This window comes from Lynx canadensis, chromosome A1, assembly GCF_007474595.2.
Source record: "Lynx canadensis isolate LIC74 chromosome A1, mLynCan4.pri.v2, whole genome shotgun sequence".
Taxonomy (NCBI): domain Eukaryota; kingdom Metazoa; phylum Chordata; class Mammalia; order Carnivora; family Felidae; genus Lynx; species Lynx canadensis.
Window position 1 is genome coordinate 193,480,498 of NC_044303.2, and position 22,481 is coordinate 193,502,978.

The following is a 22,481-nucleotide window of genomic DNA, read 5'->3' on the forward strand; positions in this document are numbered from 1 at the left end:
CTGACAATTCAATCATATTTTAAAATTATTTTGAAGGCCTAGTAAGCAGGTCTGTGGGGCTGTATCCAGCACCTTGAAAGGAACATAAAACTCTTCAAAGCCAGAAATTTATGACCTAGAGCAAAGGAGGAGTAATTTACCAAATGGAGTTCTCTAAACCAAAGGAGTTTAATGGATCAGAAAAAAGACAATAAAAGCCACCTGTAATTCTACTACCCAAACCACTACTAAATTTTATGCTTTCAAGCATTTAAAAATATATATATGTTTACAGATGTTTTGCATGGTTCTATATTTAATAGGAATGGGCTCAGCTGTACCTACCAATTTGTCACCTTTCTTTCCCTGCACTCGTCTCTGCAATCATCTCTGCATACTGCCCTCTTCAGGCAGCTCTGCACAGCACACCCTCTTCCTCCTCAAAATGTGCTTAATGGGCAGTTTCTCTGGGATGCTCTGAGCCAAAGTTTCTCAAGTTGGAGTCATGAACAGTACTTTAAAAGAAACAAACTCCTGTGGGCGCCTCCATAAACACACCCAGGAATTTACTTGAGAAATATCAGCCAGATCAGCCAAGGTTTCTTTCTTTTTTTTTTTTTAATTAAAAAAATTTTTTTTAAGTTTATGTATTTATTTATGAGAGAGAGAGAGACAGCACAAGTGCGGGAGGGGCCGAAAGGGAGAGGGCGACACAGAATCCGAAGGAGGCTCCAGGCTCTGAGCTGTCAGCACAGAGCCTGACACGGGGCTCGAACTCACAAACCGGTAAGATCATGACCTGAGCTGAAGTCGGACCAGCCACTAAGGTGCCCCAGATCAGCCAAGGTTTCACTGACCTCCAAGTGTGAATTTTCACTGCAAAGAGTAGCATCTTTATAGTTGCTAAAATAATTTTTTAAAAGATTAAAAATCAAAATGAAAAGGCCAATTAAAAAACTCCCTAACTCTTGGATCCACTGAACCCCAGTGGAGAAACACTGGTGTAAGGCACAGTAATCGGTCCTTCAGGACCCAAGGTCCTTTAGAGCTGAGCCTGTGAAGCCTCTCTTTGGGAGCCCACCGCCTGCCCTTTCTTCACTGCAAGCCCGAGAGCTTAGCAACCACAGAGGCCACTGTTTTTCACCCACACACACTGGGGCCCTGGACCGAAAGCCAGATTCTCCTCCCACCTTTGGAGGGTTGGCGGGAGGCTATACTTTAAATTATTTTCCCCATCGGGCTCTTGGGCAAGACTGCTTTTGAAAAAAGTTTTCACTATTGAAAAAAGGAAAAAAAAAAACCCAGAAAATCACAGAGGTAGGCCATTCTCCTCATTCCACAGATGGTTAGATGATGCTCTGGAGAGAGGCAGGGCCTGTGACAGACGGGCATGAGGACACGGGTTTTTCAATGGGCAGACGCTCCCTCCGTCAGCCCCACGTTCGCCCCGCCTCAGATTCCTCCCCCAGGCCCTTTCTCCTCCCACACCAACGAGGCCTCCCAGCATTCCTGTCCACCCTGAAATAAGCATCAGCTCCTTCAGTTTTCAAGGGTTCCCTATGTATTTCCTCTCACGTGTAGGTGGGAAGATATAAAACTTGAGGGGTCATCTGTGCAACATGGGGGAGTCTCCAGTTGAACCTGGCAGCATCTCAGACGTGTGTAGCTGAAGGCCTCCGGCATATTCGAGGGAGGGGGATGGCCTAGGTGGCAGGTCTGTAAATGCAGACTTAATCTTCTTAAGCTGAAGCTGGAGACACCTTTGTGATGCCATAGAAAGAAGAAATGAATTCAACTTCAGGATCCATCCCCGTTCTAAACATTAGAACAGAGGCTTCCAGGAAACGAAGGCTCCGAGTCTTGTGGCCAAACATCTGAGGGTGGCAGTAAGGTGCTAGGTCTGCGACCCAGAAAGATCTGTGGGGTGGGAGTGGTCCTTGGTATGGACCTGGGTTCCAGGGCTGAGTGAGTCTGGCCTCAGACTTGCTGTATGACCTTAAACCACTCATTTATTCTTCCTGGGCCTCGATTTCCTGATCCCTGAAAAGTGGCTACTACCACATAGCTGAGTTCGCTGGGTTACAGTGAGAACAGAAATGAGGGATGGTGTCTGGAGTCAGGGTGACATGTCTGTCACGAAACACCTGCATTTCAGTTGCCTCATCTGCCAAAGGACAGCAAACCAACTTATGCATGCTGGGAGGAGTAGAGAGGTATCAGAGAGTTAGGACACCAAAAGATCGATTCTTTGATACACAGTAGTGGCTATTGCCTCAAACACATCACTTTTAGCAAGGGCTCACAGAACCAGCAAGCTTTCAAGGCATCCCCCGCCCCTCCCCGTGCCCTTGACCTTCAACTGCTCACTCTCCAGCAGCAGAGGCAAGTGCCAGGCCCGGAACCACACTGACCAAACAGTGAGCGTCCACTTTGCAGGCGTGGCCCCCAAGCTGCACGACCCCAGGAGAGGGAGACCAGCCTGGGCTGGAGCATCAGAGAAGCCTTCTCGGAGGTGAAGGACCTGACCCATTTGGGCCTCGGAGGCTGACGAGGAACGTGAAGAGGAAGAGAAACAGAAGTACAAATGGCTGTGGAGGGAAGCGTGTGAGGAAAGACGGGGGTGCTGGGGGCTGAGAGTGGACAGGCAGGTCAGACTCTGTGCCCTGTGAGGGCAGACACCTGTCTCGGACCCTTCATCTGTATTGCTCCCTAGCCCTACGGAGCACTGGAGAGACCGTCTGTGCCCAACGCGCCTTTAGGAGGATCCAACTCTATCACGCATGTCCTAATTTGGCACAATCTACTACCAGTACCGTAACTTGACCATCCGGTCGGGGAGATGAGAAGTAGGCCAGCAACAATAATGCCTAACTTCTCAGGAGGACGTGGAGTACAGAAGTACAGATGACAGCACCCACGACTGAAGGCGTTCATACAGGGACAGGGTCACAGGGATACACCGGGGGTCCCGCACCACGCCTGTGCCGCGAGCTCCACGAGCCGTAATACCATCGTTTTTTCTCCCATCCAGGGCCCAGCAAATGTGTGACTGTCATTATGATAAGGAGATACTAGACACAAAGCTGTGTGTTTTCTCTGAGGGTGAGGCTGAGGGCACCCTATCCATACTGGGTCACATGGAGACTTAGGAAACATAAATCACGGTAGGGAATGGAATCTGGCTTTCTGTGTGGCCACTAAGGGGCTGGGAGTGAGTCTGGACTTTGGCCAATGGGAAATAGAGGAGGGCATGCCAGGTAGAGAAATCTCCCCTCCTCTGGTCCATGTGCAAGGACTACTCCCTGATGCTGTTCCTCCCTGCAACCTACGGAGGGCCCCCCCTATTCCCACTGAGAGCACTTGCCTGCCCACGAGGGAGCTTCCTGTGTGGTGGAAGCCTCTGCTGTAACTGCCTCTTGTTTCTGGCTCCTTCTCCCTTTTTACCCTCACCCTCACTGTCTTGGGCTTGCTCCTCCCAAGGAGTGTTAACGCCTTAATCATTGCTTAGGACCCATTTTTGAGAGGGCGGAGGCAAAGTAAGACAAAGAAGAACCATACGTTCACTTGCACTTGTAGCATAAAATAAGTCATTCACGAGCACGGGGGCTTTAGGAGTTGTCAGTAACAGAACAACCCGCGTGCCACACACCTTGTGACACATCCCGACCCACGGTGTCCCAACGCTATAGAAGAGAATGAGAGACAAGAATACATAGCACCGGGAGGGCTTGATTCAAGTCCTCCAAGGTGCTCTTGTATATCTGTTCATTAATGCAACAGGCATTTAATGATGTCGCTATGAGCCTGGCATGGTGTGGGGTGCCAGGGATGCAGGGGTAACTAAGACATGGTCCACAGCCTCAGGGAACTTACAGTTGAGTAGGAAAGTCGACATGGAAATGCTGGGGTGGGCGCTATGCGTGAGCTGGGTTATTTTGGGAGGGGGGTGAAAGGAGGTTAAGGCTCCTCGCTATCTTGCCTGAGGATAAGAGAATGGGGGTTAGAGATGGCTTCCCTGAGCGTGGTCCAGAAGGGTGAACAGGAGATTGTCCCACTCCTCTGGGTGAGGTGGAGAGGGCTTCCCCTGTAAGAATCTTTTGCCAGGGACCTGGTGAATGAATAAATCAAATGTGGTGGGATGATATTTAAATAAATCTCGGGGAGCAGCAGTGGTGGTATCATTGTTTTCTTCGCTCACAACCCCTGCTTCCCTCCCTCGACCACCACCACCACTCTCAAAAAAACCCAAACAAAAACACCAAGGCCACAGAGATAAAAGCCATAACCAACATCAGAAAACAAACAAACAAACAAAAAGTTCCTGGGAAAGCTGAGGCTCTGACATAAACAATACATTTGGAAGAACACCTCCTCCGTAAGCGTTGAGCCCTCATGGCCATCACCGTTACCCAGAGCTAAACAGGCCTGGGCTCAGGGAGTGATCAGAGAGGAGAGGGGGAGGTCAGAGGCGGTGAGGGTCCCTGCATCCAAGTGTTGCTTTCAGATGACAGAGCTCGAGACAGAAAATCCCATTTAAAAATGTATTTTTAATGTTTATTAATTTATTTTGAGAGAGAGAGGAAGAGAGAGAGAGAATCCCAAGCAGGCTCTGTACTGCCAGCTCAGAGCCCAACGCCGGGCTCAAACTCATGAACTGGGAGATCATGACCTGAGCTGAAATCAAGAGTCAGACGCTTAACCAACTCAGCCACCCAGGTGCCCAGGAAATCCCCCTTTTTTAAAACAAGTTTACATTTTGCCTACCTGAGTGAAATTTTTTATGTCCCGATGCAAGACTTTGGTGTGACCAAAGCTTTCTTAAGCCCAAAAACGTAAATAAAATGTCGTAAGCAGCTCCTATGGGAGTTTGGTCCTCTGAAATCCAGCAAGAAAACACTAAATGGCAGCACAGCTGTCACTTGGTGGCTGTGTTCAGGCACTTGGCAGGGCTCAGGGCTCCCCATCACCTTACTGCATTTGGTCAGCCCACATTCACATGCCTGCCAGTGTCTCTGCCACTCAACTCGAGTTTTCCCCAATCAACACTAACCATTTACAAGGCTTCATAGCATGAAGCGCCACTAGACAGGCTTCTGCATGAACAGATACGTAATTGGCGTAATTTGAAAAATGGCAGGTGACAGGGTCAGGTCCAAGGCCAATTCCCTTCTGCTGCCTGACTGATGGGCAAGGTCTCTGGGCGCAGGGACCAGAGAAATGGCAGAATGTAGTGGGGAGGACCTGGGGCCCACTCATCTCAGGGGAGCTCCCAGCCCTACCACTCACTAGCTGCGTGATCTCTGCCAAGTCACTTCACCTCTCCAGCCTCAGGGTCTGCGTGTGCAAAATGTGGCTCATACGATCCCCACCTCACAGGGTGGCTGTGAATTACTACTGAGACACGAGTACAAACCACTTAGTACTGAGCCTGGCACACAGTAAGCAGTCAGCTGAAGACCAGGAGCCCCAAATTAGCAGGTGAACTTAATGTCCACCTGGGGAGGAGGGCTGGTCAGCGCTCACAGAACTGTTCCCATCAGAGAGGGCTGTGTTGAATTCGCCGGACATCTGTGCCACAGACTGAGCCACATGGATGTGGTTAAAGTCGTCTGCAAGCATGTTGTGAGAACCTGACTCATTTCTGTGACCTGAGACCAGCCAAGGCCTTTTGTGTTGCATGCACACTTGGGGAAGTCAGCCAATCAAGTAATATTCCTACAAATGTGTTCTCAGGTTCTGGTGTTTTGTCCCCTCCCCTTGAAGGATGTCCAGTCTCTCAGCCCTCAGTTCCTGCACAATGCTGGCAGAAACTCTCTCAACAAAAGTCTGGAAGCCAGCAGTAGTTACTTGGTAGACCAGACTGCAGTAAGCCGATGCTACTTGGCCCAGCTGGAGCAGAGAGAATAGATGAGTGAACATGTCCGAGAGCCCACGGCTAGCTCCTTCGGAGGAGGGCACTGAACCTGTTAGCAGGAGCTCTGAGGTTGAGTTCTGAAAGCTACTGAGGTATTTGGTATTAAATTATAACATGAAAATAGCTGCTAATTATCATCCTCTGCCTAGTTAGGTAAAGAAAAACGTGTTTGCCAGGGAAGCAAAAATAAAAGAAGTCCATAAATCTTTCTTTTTTTTTTTTAATGCTTATTTGTCTTAGAGAGAGCGACAGAGCATGAGCAGGGACAGGCAGAGAGAAAGGGAGGGAGAGAGAATCCCAAGCAGGCTCCGCGCTGTCAGCATGGAGCCCAATGCGGGGCTCGACTCATGAACTGTGAGATCATGACCTGAGCTGCGATCAAGAATTGGATGTTCAACTGACTGAGCCACCCAGGCGCTCCAAGAAGTCCACACATCTTAAAAACTAAAGGGAAAGGAGTTGTGACTACCACAGAAATGCGCAAATGCTACAAATCGGGGCTCCTCACCTTCACTCCATCTGGTTGTTAACTTTTACCAGCACGCTCCTGGCTATTTCCTTTGGTTTTGGCTGTTACAAACAACACTACAGCAAACAGCCATCTCCACACACATAGAATTTTCTGTGATGTTCTGTCTCTGTGCTGTCCTACGTGGTAGTCACTAGTCATGTGAGCCTATGGAACACGTGGAATGTGTCTTGTGTGAAGGAGAACCTGAATTTTTAACTTTACTGAATTTTAATCTAAACTCCAATAGCCATATGTTGTGGGTGGCTGCTCCATTAGCACAGCTCTAGGGGTTTGGGAACAACTGTGGCTTATGGTTCTTCTATAATTGATAATTATGGTGACCAGAGAGCTCTGATTTCAAGTATTCTGTTCCCACTGACCCATAAACATTGACATTCTGGAATTTCTTAAATGTCTGGAAATTCTGATATTTTAAGAATTTCAATTACATCCTCCCAGACTGCATTTCCTACCTAGACTCTTCTGTCAGATTATGTCCCCTTAGGGACTAGAAATATTGAGCTCCCAGCTCAGCAGAGAAGCAGAGGTCTGTCACTCGGGTACAGTCTGCCAAAAATCACTACGATCAGTCTATCACTGATAACACCATCCTGCCTCTGTGCTTTTGCTTATGCTATTCTCTTAGTCCAGGGAACCCCTTCACTAGGCAGGGAGGCCTCCTCTAGGAAGCCCTCCCTGATTATTCCCTTTTAGAATTAAAGGCTTCATGCTCTGTGTGACCACTAAACATGGCTCATGGCTCAGACGAGAGCCTGGAGTCACCACCTAGGACCTACTTAACCCCTATTTTAAATAAAATTTGAATAACTTTAATCATGGATTTCTTACCCCAAGGTTTATTTGAAATAACAAATTAGGAAGGAAAAGGCTCATAAGGACAGAAACACTGGAGGTGACAAGAAGTAAAAATCATCTAGGAGTTATGCAGTACAGAAGAAGATTTTTAGAAAAATATATAAATTCCAAACCTGGGCTTCTGAAAATTAAGATATTGGGTCATTTCCCAGTGGAAAAGGAAAGGGCAAAGGATACCTTTTCCGGACCTCAGTAGTTCTTTTTTTTTTTTATTATTATTTAAAAAAAATTTTTTTTTCAACGTTTTTTATTTATTTTTTTTGGGACAGAGAGAAACAGAGCATGAACGGGGGAGGGGCAGAGAGAGAGGGAGACACAGCATCGGAAACAGGCTCCAGGCTCCGAGCCATCAGCCCAGAGCCTGACGCGGGGCTCGAACTCACGGACCGCGAGATCGTGACCTGGCTGAAGTCGGACGCTTAACCGACTGCGCCACCCAGGCGCCCCCGGACCTCAGTAGTTCTTGAGGGTAGGCAGGGCTATAGGAAATAACTGATATTCATTAAGACAACTATAAGGCATCAAATGCTAATTCTAAACACTGGGGAAGAGGTGAGGAAAGTCATCCTAAAGCTGTAGGATTTAAAGGTTGACAGGATTTTAGAAGTCATCCATACTTTATCGATGCAGACACTGAAACCCAAAGAGATGATGCAATTTGTTTGAGGTCACAAAGCTATTTACTGGCCGGGCTGGAACCAAAGCTGGTCTACTAGTTCTCATACCAATACCTGGAAAAGTCACTTGATGAGCTTTTTTACTCCACAATGCCATTGAGTCGATGAGGCATTAATGGAGGAAGAAATAATGTATCTTCTTGACCCTGCTATACAAACACATCTTCTCTTGTTGCTAATGATAACTGCTGAGAAAGGCTACCTCTCTGTACAGAAACAGGTGTCAAAAAGAAGGATGAAATGAGAGTTGGCATTTCTATCTTTATGATGAGCATGGTGCGAATAGCAAGACTTGAGGGTGATATAATAATTGAAAGAGCATTGTCTAATTGGGGTGATTAATATCCAAATTGGTATTACACACGGGCAATATATTCAGTCTCTAAGGAAAATGAAATCCCTCAAACACACAGCTGTCCATCAAGATGCAAATGGCAAAAGAGAAATAAGTGACTGATGATGCACAAATGATTTCAATGCTCTATGCATCACCAGGCATTTATTTTGGGGCTTTGGCCGTGGAGAAAGAATAATAGGATTGATCGAAGGCAGTTATAAACCACCACTGATAGATAAATATACATCTTCTTGCTCTACGAAGGAGCAGGTATTCAGAACAAGGTGGTTCACACAGACAGACAGCTCTTTAAATGATACCTTGCAATTACATTGCAGCCTTCCAGCAGATAATAAACCTTCAGTGTCTTGAATAATTTAAAATTTTCCAGCGGCATGAAGGTTGAAGGGAAAGAAAATCACACTCTGCTTTGGAGGGAGAAAAAAAAAAATTCTCAGCAGATCAACTGTGGGAATTCTGGCAGAAAAATGCCCAGTTTTTTCATTTGTTTTTCTGAAAGGTGGATATAATCGTCCCGGCTCAATCTGGTCCCTGATTTTCAAAGTCAAGGAGCCAAGAGTGAATGGACCCATGAGAAATAAATCAGAAGATGTAAGGCATTAAATCTTTACATGTTATCACTACTATCACAAAGGTGGTAATATGTAATAGTGTATTATTCTGGATCCAAAGAAACTTGAGTTTGGATCCCAACTCAACCACTAACTTGCTGTATGAACTTGGTCTTTCTCATTCTGTTTCATCATCTGTAGTATCAGGACAATAACGCCAATCATAGGATTCAGTGAGATCATGTATTAACAGTTCCAGCACATATTAAATGTTAACAAGCAATGGCGTTAATTATTATTGTCAAAAATTATTATTCATAATGATGGTTTAAGTTTTGAGGGTCTTCAAGGTGTAACTACAAAGGAGGATGAAGGAAAAAAAAAAGGGACAGATGAACACAGAGCTTCATATCAAGGAACGTTATAGTATCTAGGTTAACGCTTATGGTAGAGTTAATCTCGGTCACTCCGAACCAGCCACTGTTCTAATCCCTCTACAAGCAATATCTCCATCAATCTGCACAGCTCTTTACGGGAGTAGCCTAATTTTACTCATTGAGACACAGAGAGATTAAGTGTTAGTTCAATGTCATCCTATTGTCTGACTCTAGAGCTAGATAGTCCTGAGAACCCAAGGATTCAAAGCCCAAACAACTTAAGGTTTAAGTTTAACATTTAGTTTCTTTTTTCAAAATAATTTGCACAAGGACAATTTTATGCTGCTACAAAAACATCATCTATAAGGGAGTCGATATCGTGTCATAAAAGTGGATCTGTCAAGGTGGGCTTTTGTAATTAAGTTCACTATAGACACTGATGAACATCCAAAGAAATTGTCGTGAGTGCCAATGCCTTTGCGAGATGCTAAGAATGCTGTTGAGTCCTGTTGCGAGTCTGTACTGTATGTGCTGTGTTAGCAGCTAGCTCGAACGCTAAAGTGGGGGTGGATGCTCAACTGTACTGGTTGGGAAATGTATTCAAGGACGAGCTTTGGTGCACATTTGGCTCACACAGTAAGTCAGGGAAGGGTGGGAAAAAAAAAGGGACATAACCAGGGTGTCTATACCTGCCGCTGTAGCCTTGCCCTTTGGGCACAGTGGATGGTCGGGCCAGCAGTAGCATACCCACTGGAAACAGCCTGGATTGGGAGATAGGGCTGTGTTCCTGACTTATGCAGGTGCCTGATAGCTTGCAGGGGGGGGGGGGGGTGTGCCCAGCCAGCAGCAGATGTTCCTGAATGGGAGCAGGACTTTGTCATGAACCAGCCGAATGACTGAAGTGCCCGGTGGGTTTCCACTTCTCATTTCGAAAATGTGCAGGCTAGGTAGAGATTCCTGAAAGTAGAGCAGAAATTCCCTAAACTCTGAAGTCGTGCTGCCTGGAAACACTAGGCTTCTTACCATCAGTGGAAAGCCTTGATTTCTTCCAGATTTAAAAATAAATTTTGCGTGTGGGTAACTTGCAAATGCCTGAACTTGAGGTTTTGCATGTGGAGAGCTCCCTAAGAGATAGGATCCGTGGGAGTGTGGAAGAAATATTTAAAAATAAAGGTGGAAATGTGAATAGAATTGGAGTGTCTGTTCTTGAACTTACTCTACGACCACATTTTTTAGAAATTTATCTTGTACTGGAAGGAACTTGCGGGTGGAGATACAAACAGGGTCTTCTAAAACCCAGAGGGAGCCGTGGGAAGATCAGGGCAGAAATAAACCGGGCTGACGGATGTTGTAGGGCGGAATGATTTTAATTCAATATGAGGAAATGCTTTCTCAAGAGCTGCCCAGTTAATCGTGACACAGCAAGGCAGACCTGGCACAGGAGCACAGAGGTGGCCATCGGCGTTGCTGACCTAGCCTCATGACACTCTTGCAACAAACCTAAGCAGGTGAGTACACTGAGCTGAAAGAAACAAAACCAGGGTGGCCTTGATTTGAGCTTTTCTATTTCCAAAGCCATGAGTGTGGTTAGAAGTGGGCTGACATCAAGGAAGCACTTTGGGGGCAAAAAATGTTCGTGGGTGAGTTTTAAATGTCCCAGGAAAGGCCAGAAATCCATACCCTGGAGAACAGGGCTTTGAAGCCAGGTGTCCCCAGGTTGGACGGGATGTTGGTCTACCCCAGAAAAGAGAAGGCAGGGGGCTTCTGACTGAGGACCAGGCAGGGACCCAAGTGCATTCTCACATCAAAAGAATTTTTTTTTTTTTTTTTTTTTTTTTTTTTTTTTACTGGATGTTTCAGGAGGAATTTCCTCCATGCCTGCTGCACTTAGAGTTATGAGCTCGGTTGGGGCCTCAAACAGGTGATTATGGTAATTTAGAGAGAAAGTACCAAGCCATTTCTGTCACAAGGCCGTTCCAGCTTGAAAATAATAGTGCCTCCTCGTATTTATAGAGTGCTGAATACTTTCCAAAGCCCTTTCCCATTTATTATCTCATTTGATCCTGACAATGGGGCCAGGGAGGGTTGTGGCTCTGGTGCAGGGCTTTGAATGAGGGCTTTACCCTCTTGGGTCTTCAGTTTCCCAATGGTGGCCCTGGCACCACCTACATCAGAATCTCCAGAGAGCTGGACAGAGTGCAGATTCCCGGGCTTCACCCAGGCTAAGAACCTGGATGTCTGCAGGGTGGGGCCCCGCAATCTGCATACTAAACATACTTCACAGGTGACTCTTCTGCACACCAAAATTTGAGAACCCCTGCTCCAGCATTTTATACCTCCTCAGCAAGGAGATCTTGTCATATGAAACACACACACTCAGCAACTAAAAAAAATCCTGAGAAAGTATAAAATTCTGATGAGTGGGGAGAAAACAGTCTGGTGTTGGCTGAGTGTATGTGATCATCCAGATAATAACAGCCTCTCGAGGATATAATTAGTGCCCTCAAAACTGGAATATGACTGTTTAATAATTTAAGTGAGATCGTCAGGATTAATGAATAGCAGCTGAAATTAAATGTGGGACCATAAATCCACATGGCCTGCTCCAGGGAGGCAGTTATTTATGACAAGGCGTCCCGGAAAACAGGGGTCTGGCTGATACTGAACTGGTCTCCTCCCCCAAGGGCCACATGTGTTTGCACCTCATGCAGTCCAGACTATGCACACATTCACAGAAATCACCATCCAACTCCATCGCAAAGCATCTGTTTGTGATCGATGTCCTGCCATTCTTATAATCTGGTGTTTTCCAAGTCTAAACACCATTTCAACTCTAGCAAAATAGTATGAGATACTGGCTGAGAAAGCAAGATTAGTGGGGCCTGCCCCAGAACCACTGACTTAGAATCTCTGCTGCTGGGCCCTGCTAACCTGCATTTTAACAAGCTTCCCAGTTGATGCTTTCCCAGTTTGAAATTCCCAAAATTTTTTAATGCTTATTTATTTTTGAGAGACACAGAGAGACAGAGCACGAGTGGGGAAGGAGCAGAGAGAGAGGGGGACGCAGAATCCGAAGCAGGCTCCAGGCTCTGAGCTGTCAGCACAGAGCCCGACGCGGGGCTCGAACTCACAGACCGCGAGATCATGACCCGAGCCGAAGTCGGCCGCTCAACCCATTGAGCCACCCAGGCGCCCCTGACACGTTTCTGATTTTAACTAAGCCCAGTAGTAGGCCTTTGCGGTAGATGGGGTAGCTCAGCACCCATCACCCCACATCCCAGTTAACAGTAATAAGAACTACCACCACCATAATAGCATCATTAACAAGAACCATTTACTGAATGCCAACGTGTGCTGGGCCCTGCCGAACATATTGGCTCATGAGATGGGAGAGGATGGGGTAGAACTAGTTCGGCTCAGCTGGCACCACAGGCCAGCCCCCTGAATAAATCACCATGGCCATGGGGAAGGAACATCACTGGCCAGACAGGCCAGGGCCACCCCCATGGTATTAGTGACCAGCTGTCCCTGCAGGAGCACAGGCACAAACCATAGGTGAGGAGTAGGTCACCAAACTCACTTTGTCCCTCATCTTCCCTCAGCCAGAAGGCAGGAAGAAAACAGGGTTTTTTGTCGACCACAAAGAATATTTACAGTCAACTCTGCTCAGGAACCAGGTCTATTTATAGGTCATTTTCATTCACTCATGAGTTCAAGCACCACTTCTGTCTTACGGCAGCAGGGACAGGTTTTCCGGGAAAGGTCAGGTCTGGTCTTTCCTCCCACCTCGTTAAAATGAATCTGCTGGCTGTTGTGGAGATTCTGGGAAGGTAATTGTTAGTTTGAGTTTTACATTAACAGAGATTGGAGTGCACTTGTTCTTTGGAATATTCTAGACCATATATTCTGACAGCCTACAGGAAAAAAAAAAAAAAAAACCTAACGGTTTCTGAGAAGACTGGGCACAAAGCATAGCTTTAGAATTCCTTCTGTATTCACCCTCACTGCACATTATTAGTAACGCCCAGTAAATCCCATGCGTTAACAGGCACAGGACTGGAGGACATACAGTTGATGGTGGGCATTACTGCTTATTTTGAGACTCCTGGATGCTCATAAATACTGTGGGCATCTCTGAAGAGGTCTGCACATATGAAGCAAATAAAATTATTACTATTATTTTATTATTCTGGGAAGAACGAACATTTTGGTCTTTCAAGAGAAGGACCTGCATGTACACAGCATCCAGAAAAGTTGGAAGAGGCAGTCTGAATCTGTTAATACTTTACAGGAACCAACGTGACTAAATCACATAAAGGGAAGAGATGTTACTATGGCCTTCCTACACGCTTATTTTTTTGTCTTATATAATGATGCAAAAGTGGCATTTTCGTGAGATCGCTCTACTTGAGATAGTAAAGCTAGAGACTGAAGACAGCCAGAGGAGAAATTAAACTCGCAATGTCCATGAACACTAGATTGACTGCCGGTACTGCAATTTTCTCCTTTTAATTTCTGGAGTAAGTAAATCACAGGCAAGTGTGTGGACTGGGCCTTCTTGATCTTCAGAACTGTCAAGGATCACCTATTTTTGGCTAGGAAAACTGGTTACATTTTAAGTCCCCAAGGTTGGAGCTGTGAAGGTGCTTCTGGATTCAAATCAAAACAAAATTGGCTCTGGAGTTGGGGGTCGCCTGACAAAAGACATGATCGAACTTCTCAGGGGCTGGAAGTTCTGCAAGGAAACTGGGAAGAATCCTCCAAGTATCTTTTTGCAATGAGCTCATTTTACAGCTGCCCGTGTGTCTGGTGTTCGCAGCAGGTTAGAGCCAATGCCTGCCTTTTTGGCCAATGTGCTTCGTTAACGGGCTAGAACCTGTATTGTTTAGAGAACTGGGCCAATATTTACAGTGAATGACAGCAGCAGAACATATCTATTAGACATAAGCATTTCTTTTTTTAATTTCTTTTTTATTTAAAAAGATTTGTTTTAATGTTTTTATTTATTTTTGAGAGAGAGAGACAGAGCATGAGCAGGGGAGGGGCAGAGAGAGAGGGAGACACAGAATCCAAAGCAGGCTTCAGGCTCCGAGCTGTCTGCACAGAGCCCGACGCGGGGCTCGAACTCACGGACCGCGAGATCATGACCTGAGCTGAAGTCGGACACTTAACCGACTGAGCCACCCGGGCACCCCAGCATTTCTTTTCTTTAAAAAACATTTTTATTTACTTATTTTTGAGAGAGAGACAGAGCACGAGTGGGGGAGGGACAGAGAGAGAGGGAGATACAGAATCTAAAGCAGGTTCCAGGCTCTGAGCTGTCAGCACAGAGCCTGATGCGGGGCCTGAACCCACGAACCGTGAAGAGCCACCCAGGCACCCCTAGACATAAGCATTTCCTTACCTAAAAGCTCTGTTGTTATTTTTACCTAAAAGTCATTTTGCTCAGGAGCTGGGGTATGGAGAGGAGGTGAAGTTCTTGTACCCTGGTTTGCACTGTCTACTGAAGGTAAATTTTCCCTTAAGGCAAATGTTGGCCACTCAAGAGGCATCCTATAAAATGAAATACAACATGTTTAAATCACTTACAACAGTGCCTGGTACCCAGTAAGTGCCACACAAGTACCATGCTGCATTACTATTATTGCTGGTATTGCCTATTCCTTTTCCTGGATACAGACCAAATCAGCCCTTTCAGCTCCCCAGCCATGGCGCTAAGTGTGAAGGATGTGAAAAGATTTGGTTGGTTTGAGCCAAATCAACTTAGGTACTGAGGAACCTCTTACTTTCATTTCGGCCTCAAATTTCATCTCCCTCAAGACCCTGAGTAAATAACAATTCATGTCAGCCCTAAGCCAAGGGCTTTCTGTGGTCCTCCTTCTGGAAGCCTTATTCCAAGGACCTCCAATAACCTGCTCTACTGGCTGTTGCTCCCCACCCCCCCCACCCCCGACATTACGTTTTCAAGGAAACACTAAAATAGTGGAAAGGGGTAGGTTTTAATCCTCACAAGAAAATCAGGAGAGTATCGGCAATTTAGCACAGTGGTGCTGTGCCAAGTTTTTAAAATGTAGAAGGCTCACCCACCTCAATAGAAACATCACCTTTCTGAAAATGTAATGCAGCTATTTTCCACTACAGAAACGATTCTTTCCCAAACATCAGGGTTTTTGATGCTTCAGATGCAATCTGAGCGATTTATTTGATTTTTTTTTTGCTATCTCTGTAAATCATTTATACAGTGCTTGATTCACAAAATCCTGTTTTTTTCAAAGATGCACAAAATATCCCATAAACATACTGAATCCTGCATCCTGTGTTCCTGCCAGATAGCCACCAAAAGGTTTCTAGAGTTCCCTCATTATAAACTAATTGATATGCTGTAACAGATCTAATCTTCTTAGGAGTCCTCTCCTTTGGATTCCAAGAGAGAGGCGTTGTAGATGTCAAAGATATTACAGGAGAAGAAAATCAAGAAGCCTGTGGATTTTCTTAGTTGTTAGACACCCTAGAGACTGACACTTAAGATGTGGGATTCTTAAGATTATGGAGCCCATCACGGGGAAGATCAATCCTTTCTGTCAAGTGGGATTACCAACCGGGACTGGCTCGGTCCCCCCCATATCTGCGGTTTCGCTTTCTCTGGTTTCAGGTACCTGCGGCCATCAGTGGTTCGGGAGGCGGGGGATTCTGATCACCTGTCAGAAGGTCAACGGTAGCCTGCCTCCACCTCACAGTGCCTACATATTCACCTTACTTTATCTCATCACAAGGCATTGTATCATCTCACATCATCACAAGAAGAAGAGTGAGTAAGGCACAAGAAGAGAGAGAGAGAGAGACTGTATTCACATAGCTTTTATTACAGTATATTGTTCTAGTTGTTCTATTTTATTATTAGTTGTTAATCACTTACTGTGTGTGATTTATAAATTAAGCTATGTCACGGTTATATAGAAAAAAATATGGTAAACATGGAGTTTGGTACTATCCACGGTTTTAGGCATCTACTAGGGTTCTTAGGACATGTCACCACAGATAAAGGGGGACTACTGTACTCTAAGGGCAGGTAAGCACTTTAGGCCACTTACCACCAATCTCTTTGAGCCTCAGTTTGGTCATCTGTAAGATGGAACTGTTTTTTCTGCCCTCAAACTGTAGAGGGAACAGTATTTTACATCTGGAGCGGTCACGGGAGGTGATGTTGGGCAGGCCAAAATACACACCGTCATTCTACCTGCGTGGCCTGCTTTATCTTTTCCTCCCTGTGGTGTGCTCATTGGCAGAGGCTCTGCCCTGCCAGGAAGGCTCACAGTTCCTTAGCTGCTAAGCTTGTCCTCGGGTCAGTTAGTTCAGGAGGAAAGCAGTAGGAACAGATCAATGTTGTGTTCTCTGGACCAGCCTCTCCAACAATACAGCTAATATCCTGGGGTCACTTGACTCCTGTCTCTATTTCACAGTTGAGTCAGAGAAGGAAAGATGTGACAGTCATTTTATAATGACAAGGGCAACTGATTGTAGAAAAGTTAAGTAACAGAAACCTGGATACAAAGTTAAATATGACTGGACGTCTACTACACAAAGTACAATGTAAAGGCACTAAACGTAGAGGGATATTATCTAGCTATTAAAAAACAGATGAGTTAGCTCTATATCTTTTGACCCAAGGGATGTCTGTGATACATTAACAGGAATAAAAGGAGGAATGTGTACAGTATGATCCTTAAAAGGGGGGAAAAAAAAGGGAAACAAAAAGCCATGTAAAGATTAGGGGTAAAGGTTTTAGCATCAGAATGCATGGTTTTAAAACAAAGCTCTGCTTCTTTGAGCTAAGCACATGTTGGCTACTCACTTCCCTGTATCTCAGTTTTCTCATCTATAAAATGGGGATAGAAATACTACCTTTTTTAAGTAGGCAAAAGCAGTTTGAGATCATTTGAGCCCAGTGGCTTTCACACTGGGAAGGAGAGAACCCACGAGAGTGTTATGGTAATGAATGAGGGAATTCACTTAGCACAAAATAGGTGCTCATTAAGTACTAGCTCTTGTTATTACATGCCATTACATGTTAGTATTATTATGCAGAATGGTGTAGAATAACACACACCAGACTATTAACATGTTACCTCAGCTGGAGTGGAACTAAAAGGGGATTGGGAGGGTATGAGAAAGAAAATGGAGATGAAGAGACACTGGAAACCAAAAAAAAAAAAAATCTACAAATGGCACACAGGCATGTGGACAGATGCTCAACAGCACGTCATAGGGAAATGCAAATTAAAACGAGACCCTCCTACACACCTATGAGAATGGCAAAAATCCAGAACACTGACAAGACCAAACGCTGGCGAGGCTGTGGAACAAGAGCAGCCCCCGTTCACAGCTGGCGGGAATGCAGAACGGTACAGTCACTTTGGGAGAGTCTGGCAGCTTCTTACACAAGTAAACATACTCTTCCCATGGGAGTCCAGCAATTGTGTTCCTTGGTATTTACCTAAGTGAGCTAAAAACATGTCCACCCCAAAACCTGTACATGGATGTTTAAAACAGTTTACTCATAACTGCCTAAACTTGCAAGCAACCAAGATGTCCTTCAGTTGAGGAGTAGATAATTAAACGGTGATATATCCTGATAGTGGAATATTAGTCTGCACCAAAAGGAAACAAGCTATAAGCCATAAAAAGCCATGGAGACACCTTAAGTGCATATTACTGTGTGAAAGGAGCCAATCTGAAAAGGCTGCCTGGAGTATGATTCCAGTTATATTAGACATTCTGGAAAAGGCAAAACCATGGAGACAGCAAACAAGTCGGTGGCTGCCAGGGGTTAGGGGGAGGGCAGGAGGAACCGGCACAGCACAGAGGAGTTTTAAGGTAGTGAAACTATTCAGTAGGACCCTCTAATGGTGGATATATGTCCATCATACATTTGTCCCACAGAGTGTACAACGCCAAGAGTGAACCCCAGTATACCACTATATACTTGGGGTGATGTGTCAACGTAGGTCCATCAATTGTCACAAATGTGACTCCGATGCAGGTGCAGGGCATTGATGGGGGCCAGGGGCTAGCTACGTGTGTGGTGAGGGTGGAGGGGTATATGGGAACTCTCTACTTTCAGCTTCACTCTGCAGTGAACCTAAAATTGATCTAAAAGGTAAAGTCTATTAAAAACCCGAGGGTGGGGGGGAAAAGCCTAAATGTTAATAGTAATTGCCTGCAGGTGATGAGGTTACAGACGGCTCTTTCTGGACTTTGCATATTTTCTCCTTCACTCCTAGCCTGGGCTCATGCTGTCCTCTCAGCCTCAAATACTCTTCACCCCATACCCCAGGAAGTAGTATCTACTGATCTCTTAGGATGGAGTTTAGCTAGAATTTTCTCTGGAAGTCTTTCCTGATCTTCTCTGTGCTCCACAGTACCTGGCTCTCCACCAAGGGTCACACACTCCATGGTCTTACAATTGTCTCTTACCTCGTCTGTCTGCCCATCTAGATGTGAGTCTTTGTGGAGAAGACTGTGTCAGCCCTGCTGTATCCCTAGCATCTAGCACAGCATCAGCAACAGTCGATTCATGAGTGTCGTTGAATATACGAAGATGAATTAAATCAGGACAAGTAAAGGGAAAAACAAAATAAGCAGTACAAAACTCATGGCGAAAGAACTGAAGCGATACAGTGGAGGTGGGGAATAGCCACCCCAACGGCGGTGGGGTCCTGGAAGCAAATGAAGGCTGAGAGAGGAACAGATGCGGATGCTTAGGGGCAGGGTCAAGAGCGGTATGTTGAAATGCAGACCAGGGCAGGGCAGAATGGATTCCCTGATGTGCTCCCATGACTGGGCTGGTATAAGAGTGCATGTCAGAATTTATAAATCCATCATGGGAAAGAGGACCTGACTCTGGCTTCACTGGTGAGGGTCTCTACTGTGTGAGCCAGTGGGTCCATCAGTGTCTGTAATCCCCCCAGCACCACTCACTGCCAGGGACCCATCAATAGCTCTACAAACACCTGCTGAAGAATTCCTACTAAGGGGGCGCCTGGGTGGCTCAGTTGGTTAAGCATCAGCTCGGGCTGTGATCTCTCAATAGTCAGATGGGAGCCCTGGGTCGGGCTCTGTGCTGACAGCGTGGAGCCTTCTTGGGATTCTCTCTCTCTCCCTCTTTCTCTGCCCCTCCCCAACTGGTGCACAGCCCTCTCCCTTTCTCTCTCAAAACAAAGAAAACAAACAAACAAACAAACAAAGACTTCCTTCTCCATGTGTTTGTTTGTTCGTTTACTGATAGGGAGTAGAGTTGAGGAAAATACTGTCAATGAGATCATACCAACGCCTTTCATTTCTGTACCTCATCATCCCAGGTAGCCCATCATTCATCCAAGGACAATAACCCTTTCCATTACTGCATATCCTATTTTTCTGCAAAACCAACACTATTTGAAAGTGGGCAGGAAAAGGAGAAAAGGAACAGAAAAATACAAATGAACAAAAAGGCCTCTCTCGTGTCTCCTAATAAAAAATCTGCCATCCGGGCAGTGCCGTCTGGAGGCAGGTCTGCCCCCCTCCGCCCTTGTCTTTCTCTCCCACTCGTGCAAAAGCATCTCTGTGTCCTCTTAATCCTCAAGCAAAGCTCACACATTTGAAGAGCTTTTGGACACCCCTGGAAAACTGCAGTGCTCTATCTGTAGGCAAGGCCGGGATTATTGTGAGGCCAGCACCAGCCTCCAGTCTTGTCCCCGGTGCTGCCTGCACAGAGCTCTGGTTCTCATTTCAAGCATTCATCTGCTCCAATTTTGTCTCCAACCCGAGGTCTCAACCCTTAGCTGAATTACAATTAGTTGCCCTGAGGATCCTGGAGGAGACTCATTTCAGAGGAAGATGCCTTCTGCTGGGCAGCACCAATCTCGCCCGTTGTTAGCATCTATGAATTTCAACGCTGAGAACTGCTTCTGCTCACGTGGCCCAGAGAAATCTGTCTTTCGTGATGGCCCACATTTGCCGTACTTTGGACAGGCCTCTCCATAGTTCTGAAATTGCTTCTCCCAAATCTCATTTTTAAAACAATCACTGCTGAGTAAGTTTTCTTCCAAAACTGCCTTAAGAATTTCTTCTCAGAACACGAATGATGATTACCTTTCTGAAAAATGCAGGTTGCAAAATCTGACAGCTAATGTGTAGGACTGAGGGGCCTGAGGTAAGAGTTCTCTGGGGTGCACGCTTGATTCACTGAGACAGAGGGGCAACACTCAGGGGCCTTAGTTCTCATTCTCATCTGTGAAATGGGATAGTATCTGTTCTCTTCCCTATCGTATTAGGGTCTGGCAACGGCACCACACAGGATCCATAATTTTGCTCTCTGGAGAAAGAGATGCACTTGGAAAATGTCATTCTTACGAAATTTACCTCTTTCTCAAGACTGTCACATTCTTTTATTATTGGAGGGTGGGTGTGTCATGTTATTTTTATCACCAAGTACAACACTGAAGAAACTGGGATATTAGAGGTGCAAACCATCGTAAATCTAGGACTGGATGTGCTTGATAATGAGCTCTTTTTAGCAACAACTCTGCTCTTTAATACACTAGAAAAGTAATCTATTGAGAAGTGGCCTTGGGGAAAGAAAAGAGTAAAATGCACTTCTGCAGATGTTTTTCATAAACAGCTGAGCTGAGGAGGCACAGGCCTCACTGGGAGCCCCAAGACGGGACTGTTGTCCCGTCTGCAACCACCAGCTGGGTGCTCTAGGTAAGCCCTCCACTGCTCTCAGCCTCGGGTTTCCCGTCCGTAAAATGAGCAGGCTCAGTTGTATCTCTGGTCATTACGCATTTTTAAGCAGTGCAGCTCCTCTTAGTGAACACCTTTTCAGGAACCAAATATAAACCGTGCCAAGAGAGGGATCTGCACCCCACCTGCACCTGCTCCCCGAGGCACCCCTGTGCCCTTAGTGCTCTGAGACGCACAGTGAAAGCCAGTAGCCTAGATGGTCTTAAAATTCGGGGGCACCTGGGTGGCTCAGTCGGTTAAGCACCCAACTTCGCTCAGGTCATGATCTCACAGTTTGTGGGTTCGAGCCCCGTGTCGGGCTCTGTGCTGACAGCTCAGAGCCTGGAGCCTGCTTCGGATTCTGCATCTCCCTCTCTCTGCCCCTCACCCACTCACGTTCTGTCTGTCTGTCTCTCTCTCAAAAATAAACAAACATTAAAAAAAATTTAAAAAATTCTTTCTAGCTGTTCAAGGAGAAACGCTCGCTTCTAATCCAGCTGATGTTTGGTTTATTCTCCCTCTGGAAGACTAATGTCCTCGAGAGGGAGCCTGCCAAGTGCTGTGGGTCTACCCCCAGGACAGCTGATGCTTCAGAAAACAGGTGACAGGTTCCCGAGGCGGAGCGCAAAGACACAAGGCTAGCACCAGTCACAGAAGGAACGTCTGTGTCTTCCACAGCCACATCTGTCTCCGTGGCTGAAGACGACCCTGCTACTAATGTGGCTTTATGTGGTGGGGGTGTAGCTGCCATGCATTTCCTTCCTTCCTCCCTCCTGGTTCATTCATTCACTAATTTGCAAACAGTTCTGAATCACCTGCTCTAGACCACAAATGATCTAGTGACCTAGTGAGCAGGACTGACAACAAACAGGTTAACAAGTGGCCGTGCAACTATGCATGGAGAAGAGTGAATGGTGGTGGGGGTGGGGCACCTAACTGAAGAGGGTGTGAGAGTAGCCGCTCATGGGAAGGGCTGGGAAGAGGGTGTCCAGGCAGAGGGAACAGCATGAGTAGATACCAAGGCAGGATGGAACTTGACCCGCCCCATGAGAGAGGGCCCAGCTGTGGCTGGTACACAGACGGCGAGAGTGAGTATCACCCTTACTGCCTTATCACACCCTACTTACTTTCCCTCAGGAAAGACCACGTCAGTGAGCCCACTCAGAGCAGGCAAGTATCTCAGTCTTCTCCTCTGCAAAATGGGCTCGTTCAACACCTTCTCTAATGCACTTCTTCCTTTCCTACATCTACTCAAGAGGCCCCAAATCAAAACATTCATATTTCCAGCCACCCTGGCAGAGAGGGATGCCTGGATGTCAGAGTTCTGACCAAAAATCTTTCCCTGGGGGGTGGGGGGGAGGAGACTTTCCTGAATAAGAAGGCAAAATCTTGGGGAAAAAAAAAAATGAGGCTTTGTTCTGTTTGCCCTTTCTGCTGCTTCTTGTCTGAAAGGCAGACTTTCCAGAGGTATAGCAGCA

At 46.1% G+C, this 22,481-nt stretch overlaps 1 protein-coding gene across 1 annotated transcript in view; it reads right to left on the reverse strand.

Moving 5' to 3' along the window:
* GALNT10 (polypeptide N-acetylgalactosaminyltransferase 10) overlaps positions 1 to 22,481 on the reverse strand; it is a 224,150-nt gene that overhangs the window by 79,011 nt on the left and 122,658 nt on the right. The gene's annotated exons all lie outside the window — the stretch shown is intronic.